Below are 5,376 nucleotides of genomic sequence, written 5' to 3'. Positions count from 1 at the left end.
GCCTCTAGCTCAGCCGGCACCTAGGGAAACCTACCAAACCTGTGCATTTTTGAAAACTAGAGACCTAGGGGAATCCAAGATGGGGTGACTTGTGGGGCTCTGACCGGGTTCTGTTACCCAGAATCCTTTGCAAACCTCAAAATCTGGCTAAAAAAACACATTTTCCTCACATTTCGGTGACAGAAAGTTCTGGAATCTGAGAGGAGCCACAAATTTCCTTCCACCCAGCGTTCCCCCAAGTCTCCCGGTAAAAATTATACCTCACTTGTGTGGGTGGGCCAGGTGCCTGCAACAGAATAAGGCCAAAAACTTGTAGAGATAGAGGGGATAGCACAGCGAGTTGATAAGGACATATTCTTCTTTTATACATCTTTAGGCTGACTCTGCTTTGGGGACCCACACAAGTGAGGTGTCATTTTACTTGGGAGACTGAGGGGAACGCTGGGGAGTAGGAATTTTGTGCTGGAGCGGTGATCGTACAAACGAAAGTCAGGAAAATATGCTTTTTTAAGCAAATTTTGAGGTTTGCAGAGGAGTCTGGGTAAGAAAATGTTGGGGGATCCACGCAAGCCACACCTCCCTGGACTCCTTGGGGTGTCTAGTTTAAAAAAATGTCTGGGTTTGGTAGGTTTCCCTAGATGAAGGCCGCACCCAGGCCCAAAAACATAGGTGCCCCCTCGCCCACAGACACAGGTAGTTTTGTAATTTAGCATTTTGATGTGTCCACATATGTCTGTGATGTGCCAAACACTAAAATTGTGAAAAGAAACGCACTTAGGTTATGTGAAAAAGACCCCTCACCCACCAACCAAGTTGGTGGCAAGCTTCATCATCGGGGTCCCACCCGAGGCACCTAGCGTGTCACAGGTGTGCTGCGACGCCTGATTACAGCGGAGCAGGTTTTGTCATTTTTACCACACATACTGGTTGGATTTGGAAAGAGGGTGAGTGATGGTTCAGTGGATCAAATTTTATTAGCAAGAGATTTCACAAAAATGAAATGCACTGTTAATAACTGAAAGGCGAAAAAACTGAACCAATGACTCACAGCTCGTGAGCTGTAAAGCCACGGCAAGGCACCAACCGCTTTACAGTCCATTCACACACCTTTCATACATGACACACACAAGACCATTCACACCGCCAGCCACGGGCCCAGCACATTACAACACTCACATCGACAGACAGCACCACTCAAGGGCCCATCACTTACATACGCCCACATGCCTGATACAACAATCACACTAGCTGATGGGAGTGTGTGGACTGGTGTTTGGCTGGCATTGTGTTGCAGTAGCCAACAGCAAGTCAATATGTACACTATGTACACCCTCAGCCAAGCCCCACTCCACACACAATGGCATCAGTTTTTTTTTTTTTTTTTTCTAAACAAAGAAACCCCTAACTAATTAGAAATAATTACAAAACTACAAACACAAAAGCTCTAACTAAGTACATGACAGAAATGCTAACCATGAAACTGAACACATGAAAATACAAAACAGACATGAGTTTACACTCATGGTTGTTCCCAGTAATTCTTCTGGGTGTGGTAATTCTTAAAACAACCACCCACACACAGCCCAGGCTTTGAAGGACAATCTGGGCAGTACATTAGAGTCTCCCTTCGGATACCTCTTCGAAAACACACTGTACATTTCTTAGCTGGAAAGTCTTTTTTGGGTGTGGGAGGAATGTGCTCAGCAAAGTGGCGATCTTTCAATCTAGCCACATCCTCCACCACTGCTTCTCTAGGAACTCTGGCCTGTTCCACCACAATAAGGCTCTCTATCACTGACTCCTGAAATTTCACAAATGTCATCTTTGACTCTGGAGACCTATCCTTAAACACAATAAAAGCATTAAAAGTTGCTAAGTGGAAAAGGTGAATTGCTAACTTCTTATACCAAACGTAAGACTTACGAATAGCAGTATAAGGTTCCAACCTCTGATCAACTCTATCTACACCTCCCATGTGCTTATTATAATCTAAAATGCACACAGGTTTGCGCACTTCAGCAACCTGGCCCCAAACAGTCACGGGGGAAGTGCTCTCATCATGGATGGTACTTAGCATGTAGGCATCCCTCCTGTCTGAAAACATCAAAGCTACCAGCTCATCATTCCGCAAGGCACTTCACTGTCCCCTCTCAAGTTTTTATCCCAGGTGTCTAAGTGGCTTCTGCCCCCCTTGAGGGCAGATCAGCCTAAAAATAATAGGCCGATCTGCCCCCAAGGGGGACAGAAATGGCCACAAGAAACATGCCCCCAAATGGGAGCGACCCTTGCCCAAGGGGCCGCTCCCCAACTAAAAACATTTCAAAGTAAATTTTAAAAAAAAAACTGGTGTCTAGTGGATTCTGCCCCCCTTGGGGGCAGATCGGCCTAAAAATAATAGGCCGATGAAATGGCCAACATAAACATGCCCCCAAAAGGGAGCGACCTCCGGGCTGCGTGCTGAGGACGTAATGGTTACGTCCTCGGCACAGGACCACTGTGCCGTGAGACGTAACAATTACGTCTGCGGCACAGAAGGGGTTACGAACCATGCAACCTATGTAGCAATTATATAACCCGTAATCATCTTGGAATGAGGGTGTGGGGCAATTATCTTAGGCAATAATAATTTTTTGTTACACAGTGAATGTGTAGAAAACGGGTGATGTATAGGAATGAATTAGAGTATGAAAAGGTTTACACATTTTTAAGCCTGGTGTTTTGACATAGTGTTGTGGAATGTTTTTCGTTTTTCTTCTTACATTTTTCAGACAACCAGCAAGTGGGGGTGCTTCAATTTGCTATACTACATTATATTTTTTATACTAAATGTTTCTTTGCATATATCTTTTTCATTCATTTGACTAGGCTGCTGTGTTTGTTTACATTCACAAAACATGTATAAGGCAAAGGGCCGGTACTACTTCTATTTCTTTCATTGTTTACTTTTTAATTTCTTCGTTTTTTTAACGTTAATATTTTGCCATCAGGAGTATTATTTCTGATATTGTATGCTGCAAGTTTCTGTTTAGTACATTCTAAGGCTACCTGGCCATAAAACTGGTTACAATGTAACAGCATTTTTAAACTGTGCTTAAATGTTCAGTACAGAATACCTAAATGCAATGTATTATTTGTGTATTCATGCAATTACTGATAAAATGTATTACTGCTCCCTTGTTATTTAGTAGAAGTCTGCTTTTTTGGTTTTGTTAAATTTAACTGCTGTTTGAAAATATTGTGAGAATGTGTAGCCATGTATATCACTTCCATATCTATAGTTTAGCAATTCTTTTAAGGGTAAATGGTGCATGTAATTCACACTGGCCGTGAAGAAGACCATTTTAGTTTAAATGAGTTGCCAATAAACTTTCTTTGAAAACCATTCCTGGAGTGCGAGCAATTTGTCTCTCAAACGTAAGGGGCACATTAACTTTTGGATATATAGTTATATATACCTCACCTGCTGGGGGTCACCAGTAGGTAATTATAGTTAGGACCTAGTTTCCATAGGAAAAGCTTTTCAGGGTCGAGTATGCGAGTACATGCACTAGCACATGCGTCTCGTTTGTGAGACTCTGCTGTGTTCAGTGCAGGAATTGGAGCCCACCTGTCACTCACCATTTGTTGGTTTGGGTGGCACTCTTCTCGTAATTCATCAAGGCATGCCTGGCATCACTTCTGTTTCTCTGCGTGGAGCAGGGATCAAGCACTAATTGATGCAAATTAATTAGTGCCCGTCTGCTGCTCCTGATGTAATCGAGGTACGATTTATGCTTTCTAACTTTGAGTGCCTCGCAAACAGAAGGCTTGTGACTGGCAAAATCGTACCCAGTAGGCACAAAACTGCAACGTTTTATTTTTTAAAGCTAACTTTTTTTTATTTTGCCAAGTCATCTTTTCTCAGTTTCTTCTCATGTTTTCTTTTGTTTTTGCTCATGGGTGCTGTTGTCAAAAGATGACAATTAACTTTGGCGAAATATGACCATTGCATTGCAAATGCTTGTTTTGATTTGTAGATAACTTTAGCTCCATTCGATGAATCTTGACGAAATTTTCAAAACTAGTACAACACTCAGTTCAGCTGCTGTCTTGAAAGTTTTGGGGTGATTGGTCAAGCGGGGACAGGGAAAAAAGTGGCGTCCCAAAATGTTTTTTTTCCCCATGCAATTTCCCATAGGGATGACTACAGCCCGAACCACTGGACATAATTACACCAAGTTTGGCACAATGGTAGCTCTTGGTCCACAAAGAGCTCTTTTTGTTATTTGGTGTAAATCCATTCAGTAGTTTTTGAGATAATAAAGGAAAAAGACATTTGTATATCTGGACTGTTGGTGTTCAGATATGCTTGGATTGGCCAACTTAAACGGACCTGCCAATTTACACTGTGCTACCGTGTGTCACACGATTTTGGCTGTCTTCACACGGTCATCCTGTGAGGAGATAAAAATCACATTGTGACAGGTAAGGCGAGCTGGAAACCACTGGAGAGAGTAGATTTCCAGCTCGTCCTTTGAGGCTGCAAGTAGGCAATGTCCATTAAGGGGTGTGAAAAGACCCCAGTACATCAAGAGCAGCCTCAACAACCATGTGTTTTTGTTTTTTGTGGTGGAAGAAGGAGATCAATGGGGACAGGGTACGGGGCAGAAGACCCCCCCTCAGGAAGTTCTCGGCATAAAGCCTTGGCCCCCTCCAAAGCCATGCCCCCTCTTCACACAGCCGATTTTCCTCCCAAGGTGGCAGGTCTGTTTAAAGGAGACTAGTCAATCCTGATTGGTTGGTGACAACCTGAACAATATGTTTTGGCAGCCATTACAAGACTCAGGGACGTGGTCACTGTGTCCTGAAAATTAATTTAAAAATATGTAAGAGGGCAGGGTGAGAACACCCAGACCCCAAAGGGTATAATGGGGGTCCCAAATGGACCCACCCCTTTATTGTCTGGCCACAACATGGACAACATGCTGTGGCAGTATTTACAGGACTCTGGGACATAGACCCTATTGAAATGCATTGTAGTGAATGGCAGGTTTTGAGGGTCACAAAAAGGAGAACATGTAAAGGGTGATAAGATTTTAGTTACAATATAAAACATTTGTTGATGGTACCATACTAATTTTAGGAATTGTGGTGTGTTCTAAGGTGATTTTACCCTGTGAAAACCTTCTGCTGGGATTTCATTAATCATGCTTGAGAGAAAACTGTTTTCTCATGTGTTTCCATTGAGGTAATGGAAGGTGCTCCAGAAGGTAAAATGAGAGCATATTTTCTGTAAATTCACATTATTTTTCTCACCCATATGAGAATGAAATTTGACATTTTTTCAAGCTAACGTTTCAAGAATTTTCAATTCTATTAAAGACATGGAGGTAAGGA

Source organism: Pleurodeles waltl, chromosome 10 (assembly GCF_031143425.1).
Source record: "Pleurodeles waltl isolate 20211129_DDA chromosome 10, aPleWal1.hap1.20221129, whole genome shotgun sequence".
NCBI lineage: Eukaryota > Metazoa > Chordata > Amphibia > Caudata > Salamandridae > Pleurodeles > Pleurodeles waltl.
Note: the sequence above shows the minus strand (reverse complement) of the source record.